This window comes from Chenopodium quinoa, unplaced genomic scaffold, assembly GCF_001683475.1.
Source record: "Chenopodium quinoa cultivar QQ74 unplaced genomic scaffold, ASM168347v1, whole genome shotgun sequence".
Lineage (NCBI taxonomy): Eukaryota > Viridiplantae > Streptophyta > Magnoliopsida > Caryophyllales > Amaranthaceae > Chenopodium > Chenopodium quinoa.
The window spans coordinates 5739127-5748349 of record NW_018744304.1 but is presented as its reverse complement, the minus strand read 5'-3'; the positions used below and the strand labels follow the sequence as shown (position 1 = coordinate 5748349).

Genomic DNA, 9223 nt, shown 5'->3' with positions numbered 1-9223 from the left:
TCCTAGGTCACCAGATCCTAGGAGGGGCACACTTTTCAAAAGGACCCTATAAATAGGTATATTCTGGCATTTATGACAGAACAGAGAATTTTACACGCAATACGAGACAATACGTCACTTATCACACTTTACCTGAGCTTGGAATCCGAGCAGGTAACTTTATTTCCGCACGTTTTATTACCGAACGCTTGCTAACTTAATCTTCGGAGGCGGACCCCCGACCATCCGGCGGTCCGTTTGCTTTGCAGGTACAGGCGTCCTCAGTTGAATCAAGTTTCAGTGTTGTAACTCTCCTAAGGGACAAAAACCCCCGAAACAAATGTCAAATAACTCAGTTGCAGTTACGGCGTCAAATAAAATGTCGTTATTCTTTGGGATCCCTAATTATCTGTTATAATGAATTAGGATTCAGGGCAATGCCCAATTTCATCTAATGGATCCTTAAATCATATACTCTTAGATTAATTTCTTAGCAATGCCCAATTTCTTCTTTTATGTAGTTAGGATCGGTTCATCCTATTTTATTTCCATTTTTCACAAACTCTTCGACTCTCCATTGTAGCGGCTTCTGATCAAGGTATGGTTCTTTCTACATAAAATCATTTGAATATTTTTTCTTCAATCAGAGTATACTGTTTTACATGTTACTCTGATTCAATTTTAGGATTCAGATAATTAAGTACTCTGTGTGAGTAATTTATTGTTTGTATGATTTTATTTTTATTTATTTTTTAAACATTTCTGGATTGTATAGGTAGAAACACAAATGATGGCATACATGCTTTGATTACCACTGATATATAATTTAATCTGATTAGATTTTATCCTGTAATGAAAGCTATCATTTTCTCTTGTTCTGTTTGTAGGTATGCTGAGTTTTATCACAATAATTAGAGATGAGTTCTTTTATCTTGCTTAGGTTCATAAATTTTCCTACACTGTTGATTGCTTTTTCTACTCATGGTTTAGACTTTTTTTTAATATGCTTGGTTGCTGCTTTTGAAAGTCACCAATAAATTAGAGAACAAAATAATTGATGATATAGTCTCATAATGCAGAGAGTTAGGGCAGTGGGTCTCCGAAATTCTGAATCCATATGCTTGCTGATGGAGATGATCAGATGATCCTTATGCATTCAATTAAAGGTAGAAAATTATATCCTTGTATCTTTCTACATAAAATAATGCTATTTGTTTTTACTCGATGTTGGTTATTCATACCTTTGTTAGGTTAGATTAACTGTGTTGAAATCAGAGGGGTGGATTGGAAAAGCTTATGGAGAATCGTAGCCTTCTGTTCACTCAATTAAGGTACAATTTTTTTGCTTTTTTCCCCCCTATAATTTGGGATATAATTTGAGATTCATTGGGTTATATGTGTGGGATGAACTAGGTTATTTTTCATGGCTAAAAAAAGAGATTCTTGGGATCGAAAAAAATACTACTCCTATTGAAATCAATTATTCTGATATGTTGTTCATAATTTTCCTAAATTAGTCTATGGTTAATCTAGCTATTGTGATTATTGTTAAATTCAATTTTATATTAGGGACCTTAAAATATTAGAACTTACGTTATTTTTAGCTTCCGCCCCTACTTTTACATGGTTTGATTGAGCTTTAAAGGGTCATCTTTATACAAACTTTAATTTTTTTAGGTTGTTGATTATGATTTATGACCTTAAAATTTTTTTTTAGGTATTCAATTTTCAGCTCATTTTTTTTGTTGGGTGATCGATTTTCAGTTCAATAATTTTGGTCTGTGTAACAGGGTCATCGCATTTTTTGCTTAGATTTTTCTAGGTTGCTAATTTTTACTTGGATTTTGTCTTGGTGGTCTCTGAGTCTTAATATAGCTTAGTTTTATCAAGGTTGTCGATTTTGGGCTTGAATTTTTCCGGATTATCGATTTTAAGCTGGAAATTTTTTAGGTTTTCATAAAAGAGGAGATGTTTGGGGGAAAGGTTTTTGAAACAGGAATATCTGACGAGAGAGAAAAAGAACGGGGGTGGGGGACTGAATTCATCAATTGCTGCTAAATTTTCATTTTTTTTTTTCCTGTCAGCTCTAATGTATACACGGTGATCTCTGATGAAATTCTGGTGGCGAGAAATTATTGTCAATTCTTGGCATTGATGTTTTAAAGCTCCAAATTCAAAGGGGGAACGAGCTGCAGCTATGTATGTAAACGCTAAAGCCTCATCTACTTTGCTTTATCATCATGGCATTGTCGGCGATTTAGGTCCGATGTTTGAGCTTTTTGTGGAGCTTAGCAGTCGTCTTCGTGTTAATCTTATGGGTAAATTTCTAAATTTTTCTAATCTATGATATGCTTTAGCTTTCAAGGGTTATTAAATTTTTTTATTTATATTTGTTTGCCCCATAACGTATGAAATTTTATACCTCATGATAGACAATTTTCATGTCCTTATGAGTAGATGGTAAACAAGTCCTTTAGGGTTTTGGTTAATTTGGTATACATTAGGGGCATAGATAGCAAGATTTAGGAAAGTCATGAACTGTACGAATCTAGGGTTTTGGATTTGGAGTGTATCTTGAATTTGGAACTTGTATAACAAGTTTGACTGTAATTAAGAAGCACAAGTTATAAACAGAAGTTAAAAATATAAATTTTAAATTTTGATCCTCTTCTCATGAATAATGCTGTGGTAGAAGTTAGGCCTGTTGGTTTGATTTTACTTTGATTTTTACTGAACATCTTATTGCTTTTACAGAGGAAGGTCAAGTAATTTTCCTTCAGATCCAAGATCTGTAGGTCAGGGGATTGTAAAGGTTGAATATGAGAGAAGCTCACTGGAAATGAAGAACTTTGAGATGATCTCGAGAAGATACAAATTCAATTTTTTAGGTAAATTTATTTAATATTTATACTGGGGTAAATTTATTTAAAATATTAGTACTGAAGATACCAAACCAATGGTAGGCCATGCTCACCATCATCATCAATCCCGAATCTCAATAAAATCAACGGTGGAAGGAGAAATTGTTGAAAACGGTATCAAATTGATGATTGTGGGTGGCAGATTGGCGGTAATTGGTGGCGTTGGCTGTGATTTGGTGCGCAATTGAAGAATTGGTGATGTGGAGTTGTTCTGTTTGGTGCAAGGAGATGGAGCAGCATCAGGGCACCAGGGTTGCTGGTGGCTGCTGTTTGTGAGGGAGAAGGGAGTTGTGGTTGGGTGAGGTGGGGGATTCTGGCTCGTTGGTGGGGTGTGTGGGTGTGGGAGTTTTTGGTGGTGAGGATTGGTTACGGTGGTCGGAAATTGGTGGAATCGGGGCTGTAGAAGGGTAGGGGTGGAATAGAGACTGGTTGGTGGGTTGTGTGGGAGGTTTGGCCTGTTGGGTGAGGGGGAGGTTTGGTTGGTGGGTTGTGTGGGAGGTTTGGCCTGTTGGGTGAGGGGGGAGGTTTGGTTGGTGGGTTGTGTGGGAGGTTTGGCCTGTTGGGTGAGGGGGAGGTTGGCAGCAATAGTCAAGAAGGGGAGGGGCGGTTCTGGTGGTGGGATGGGACTGGAGTGGTATAGTGGTGGTGGGGATTGAGAGAGGGGTGGACCAGTGGTGGTGTTTGGGGAAGGAGAGACAAAAGAACAAAAATTGTTTAAGGACGGAGCAGTAGGATCGTGGAGAAGAGTAGGGTCGAGGATTTGGGGGTTAGCGAGTAGGTAGGCTCGGGGTGGGGGAGGTGGGCTGGTCACCAGCAACTAATTGGCACTTCTTTTCATCAATGGCACTTCTCAGCATTATATTGGTGGATTTTCTGCGTAAGATTTTAATTTTATGTTTTGTTAAATTTGAATTTGAAGGGTATATTTAATTTGGATTTTTTTCGAAATTTTGAAGATGTGGTTTTGGATTAGGGAGGAGATACTGACTTGGGCAAGGAAGAAGACGGGTGAGCCTGTTGTTAGATTGAATTCAGTTGCTGAAGCTGAGGCATTTGCTAAGAAATACAGTATGTATGTTTTTGGGTTGTTTCAGAATTTTGAGGTATTTTCTATTCTGTAAAATTTTCCAATTATGTAGTTTTAGTCTTTGGTTCGTAGAATTTTGATGTATTATCATCGGCATTGGCAAATCTGTGTTATCTGTAATATGTTTTTCTGAGTTTGTATGTGTTGGTGTTGTTTATCTTTTGCTTACTGCAGTTGATTGACAAGGAAGTCGATAACTTTTGTTTCAATGGTGTAATGTGGTGCGAGACTGCAACTTAGTAGTGTGATCTGCTGAATTATACTCCATAGTAGATATGATTGGATGTTTGATATGTTCTGATAAATAAGGAGTATTATAAAGTGAATAGGATTGATATAATTAGGCAAGTGTGCACCTGCTTATGCATTTTCCTTGTGATGCCATAGAATCTCAATGACATATCATCGGTGCTATGAAATTACTCTCTTATAGCTCAAGTGCGCTGTGATGTTTGATTATCTTGATATTTATGTTGATGTTTGATTATCTAGATATTTATGTTAGCATTACAGGGTACTCGTAACTAATAAGACCAACATCAATGCTTGCAATTTGGTATCATCTTTTGAAGAGCATAATGACTCGTGAATCGGCAATCTGGCTTGCACCTTTCTAGCTGCAGTTTTTGTTACATTGTTGTCTTCACCTCTTTTATACAAATGTGTAGTTTTAAATTTATGCGTTATTAAGGTTAAATTTATTCAGTATAAAAAGCTTATTCTCGCTTCTATTTTTTTAGCTTTGTGATTTCAAATTTGCACGTGCCATCTCAAAAAAGACTATTTTTCTTCACTCTGTCTAAGGTCGGGCTTATCTGCTGCTATTTGCCTCTTATACGCTGCAGACACCATAGCAAAAAGTTTTACCAGAATGTTGTCTCCTGTTGTATTCATTTGCGGCGCTATGAAAAGTGGCAAAACAACTTTCTGGTATGATAGGTATGAATGTTTTGGGTTTTGTCAATTTCTCATTACTATATTCGTGGTTTAATTCATCGTCTTCTCTTTAAATTGGTTGATTTTTGTGTTTTCTTTTTGCTTGAAATGCTGTTTTTTTTTTTCTTAAAATATGGTGGATAATGCATGTACTGAGCACCCATTATTTGGTGGGGGCAATATCAATGACCTTTCCTGATAGATTCTTGATTTTACATGCCAAATTTCCCAATTTCTTGCTTTTTATTTAAGTTATATTTGTGGGAAATTAACAATATTTTGAATTTTTGTTTTATGTGCAAATTTGAATTATATTTATAGGATTTGAGCAGTGTACGGGAAGTTCCTAATCATCACGTTGAATTTTAATTTTTTTTAAGAGAATTATTTGTAATGATGGGTTTTGTGGGTATGGAAGGGTCAATGTGGTTTTTGTTTTTGTGTGTATAGGAAGCGTTTGCTAACCCTAATCGAGATGAAAGTCTCATTATAGAATTGTTAGAGTTGAAGCAAGAGGTTGCTGATGAAGGTAGTGTTGTTTGGTTCCTACAAGAACTTGCTAGGGAACATGATGCTGAAGGCGGTATGGTGAGTTTGTCAAGTTTTGTTTCGTTTAATTTCTTTTATGTTGGGTAACGTTCAATTATGTTGTTGCTATTTGATTAATTGTGACAGGGTGTTAAATTTGATAATTGACCTATAATGGACTTTATTGTTGATAAATGTGAATTAAGATTAAGGGGTGAGAGAAAATTCCTCTGATAAAATATATCTATTCATGACAGATTTAGTGACTTTCAAAGCAATAAATGTATGATGAAGACCTAATGATGCTAGATATGTCACTTGAACTTATGAAGTAGGCAAGGAAGATCATTTGAAGTTTTGAACGTGGCAGCTTAGTTGTCCAGAATTCAAAGTTGTATATTGCAATGGATTTAAAATATGACCTGTCTTTAACATTGAAGCCACTTTTAGAATGACAAAGTTGATCGTCAACATCTTTTGTTAGGGTGAAACAGGTATTTAAACTACATATCATCATATCACCATCAGTTGTGGTTCATATTCTTTACTATTTTTTTTAGCTAAATCAAGTGACTTGATGTCTTTTTACAGGTTTGTGCTAATGCGTTGAGTTTTTGAAAGAGTTGATGATGATGGACTACAGTGATATCTTCTGCAGTTAGTCCTGGCCCTTCATTTTGAGCACTCAGGTAGATCACACCTATTTCATTTCCTTGATTAAACATTGACAAGAGATTCAGCCTATGAAAAATTAAATAAAATGAATAATTGAAATCTGTGCGTAATTTATGTTTGTATGATTTTTTTTTAAGAATATTGTTATAATTTTTTCTGTTTTTTTTTTCATCATCTTTTTCGGAATCAATATTTTAGTCTACTCTCGAAATTGAAAGGCTTGTTTCCAATTTTTCTTTTCTTTTTGAATATGGGTTTTTGATTTGAAATTATGAGTTTTTACCCTCTTTGATTCTATCTCTGTCCCTATAATTTGTAAATTAATTTGGGGGCTATGTCATTTATTTACTCCTTTTATTATTGGGCTTAGAAAGTTAGTTTAGCTGTACTGCGCTGATTATCTATTTTCGCTATTGCTCTCTTGGAGTTTGAAACTAGCATGCTTCATGTCCAGTCTTTTCCGTTAATCCAAGTAAGTGTCAGGTTAATTTGCTTAATTTGCAATGTTCCTGTTAAATTATTAAATAAAGTGGCACTCTGATAAGCTCTATTCTCTGATTTTAGTTGACAATTGCTTCTGTTTGGTTTTCTTCAAATTAATGGTCTTAACTTGCTCCAAAATCTGACTATGGTCTATATACTAAAAGGGAGGTGTAAGAAGTTACATGCTTCTAATTAGTGATTGTTTGGGCTGAAATTTTGCAGGATGGACTTTGTTTAGCTGATCTATCATGTGACCAAGTAAGCACTTGATCCACTTGCTATGGTGGCTCGACAAACATCAGTTCTCTTCGGAAGCTCTTCATAGGTGTGATATGCGATTTCAAATTCGTCCTATTGAGTTTCTCAAAGAGGTATGCTACATTTTGTTTGTAAATATTTCTTAATCAATTGAACTCATGCAACTACTCTAATATGTTTGAAAATCTCATAATTAATTACAATAATATTGCCTACTTCTATTTCTTAGGGACTTGCTGTAATGTGTCTATGCTTCCTGTTAAGTCTTTTTTATGTAAATGTATTAACTACTATAACAAAAGAAAGTGAATACCAGGTGTAATTTAAAGAACTAATACTTAATTACTACTACTATTTTTTTTTAATGTGAATGCCTCCATTTTAGTCGTCCAAACCTTGGAAGTGGTACTCATGAATCAAATTTATTTTGTCCTTTGTTCATCTTGTGCTTTAAGTTGAAGTTATGAGTCTTTTAGTTCATAACATTTTGACTAAAAAGAGATTATGGATTGATTTGCTTTATTCTTTAACCTTTACAATTAACATGCTTTAAGATGTCAGATGTGTGTAGTTTAATTTGAGGCAATTTGGGTATTTAAGATTGTATCATAGCAATTTGTGTGTATATGAAGGCTATTAGCTTAATTGGTGAAGCATTATGCTATCGTGCATAAGATGTGGGTTCAACACCTTATGCACGATTTATTTAGTATGTAAACTGTTTAGAGGATCATCTTTAGTATGTAAACTTGGAGTTGGTAAACAATACTTTTGAAAAAGATTTTAAATAAGTTTGTAAAACCATATAAGTCAAGTATTAAAATATAAAGGATGATGGATAAATGTGACACCAAATTATCTATATATTGGGGAGTCAAGAGAGGGCATGCCAGGAGAGAAAAGGGCATACCGGAAAAGGAAAGGGGCCGAGAGAGAGGGAGGCAGGAGACAAAATGAGAGAAAAAGAAGGTATGGGAATGAGTTGGGAGAAGAGGGAGAAAGATGGGGGGAAGGGAGAAGGTGTGCAAAAGAGAGAAAAAAAAAGGGACATGGGAAAGAGCGAGAGAGGAGCATGGATAGAGGGATGCATCGAGAAAGAAGAACCCAAGTTAGAGAAGGTCTGGGATAGAGAGAGGGGGTTGAGAGAGAGAAAATAAATCAGGAGTAGTATTACCAGATTCATGTTTCAATTCGGTACGTGGTACGAGTTCATGGTTTGTGGCTTGATCGATTTATTTATATAACGAATAGTTTTATATATATAAAAAAAATAATGCAGTCTGTATTTATTTATAGTTTTTTTATATGAAAAAAATATTCTTTATATAAAAACTATAAAGACCGCATTATTTATTTATATAAAGATTCATGGTTGCAAACGATAATTTCAAATTTGATTGGGATCATTCATCGGTTTTGTATATGAATTAAGATCTTTCCAATTTGAAATAGAAAATTAGGTGGTGTTTACTTAAGGTTTTATAAAATTGATTAGTAATTTCTCCTACCAAAAAAAAAAAAAAAAAAAAAAAAAAAAAAAACTAAATGTGTTTAACTGTGATTTCTGATCATTATAGTACAACTTTAGAAATTCTTCAATTCAATATATAGTGTTTTGCTATAGTGACTGTCCAGCAGCCCGTGCAATTTGGCATAGCATAGGTGCATCTGCCAATTACCCTTCCTTTTGGAATGGTAATTTAAAGGAATGGGTTAGCAAGAATCTCAAAGCGATGGTTTAATATATTCAGAAAAATGGCCAACTTGCTTCTCTCTTGCCTTGTGTTGGAATTGGAAGTGGAGAAATTGTGTTTGTTTTGGAAGGAATGCTGAAATCCCTATCAACCCTGGTAACTTTATCAGAAACTGTGTTGATGTAACATAGGCCGCAATGTATGACAGTGGTTCTTCTAGAAGGAGCTTTCTTGATCAAAAGGACAGGAAGGAAGCATTCATTGGATGGTCAGCACCTCCTATGGACTTCTTTGCTCTCAATATAGATGGGGCTTCAAATGGCACACTAGGACTGGCAGGAGCAGGGGCTGTAATCAGAGATAATCGTGGGATCTTCATCAAGGGCTTTGCTGCTCCTCTTGGTTTATGCTTTGCATTCGAGGCAGAATTAGCTGCTGTTGAGACTGGCCTTGAGATGGCAAAGTGTAGACACCCATTTGTGTCTCCCCAAAACCAAACCCGGTGATGAGTACCTTTTACATTGAATCATAATCGAATGAAACGAAGTGTGGAAAGGTCTAGTGTTGCGGAAAGTTTTATTTCTTTTCTCTTCTCCCTGATTTTGAAAACTTTATTTTAAGAAAACATCCAATCCAGTTTGGTTGGTCCATGATATGGGTCC

The 9223-nt window shown here is 35.3% G+C and overlaps 1 long non-coding RNA gene across 2 annotated transcripts; it reads left to right on the top strand.

Moving 5' to 3' along the window:
- Positions 1-243: 243 nt before the first annotated feature.
- Positions 244-8109, top strand: LOC110695733. 2 transcript variants are annotated; one of them, XR_002506193.1, is made up of 10 exons: positions 244-577; positions 1059-1145; positions 1230-1310; positions 2064-2297; positions 2734-2867; positions 2943-3777; positions 3874-5511; positions 5709-5945; positions 6043-6140; positions 6832-8109. It is a non-coding gene; the product is annotated as an uncharacterized LOC110695733 (long non-coding RNA). The 2 variants fall into 2 exon arrangements; XR_002506192.1 differs by having other exon boundaries at positions 244-1145.
- Positions 8110-9223: the final 1114 nt, after the last annotated feature.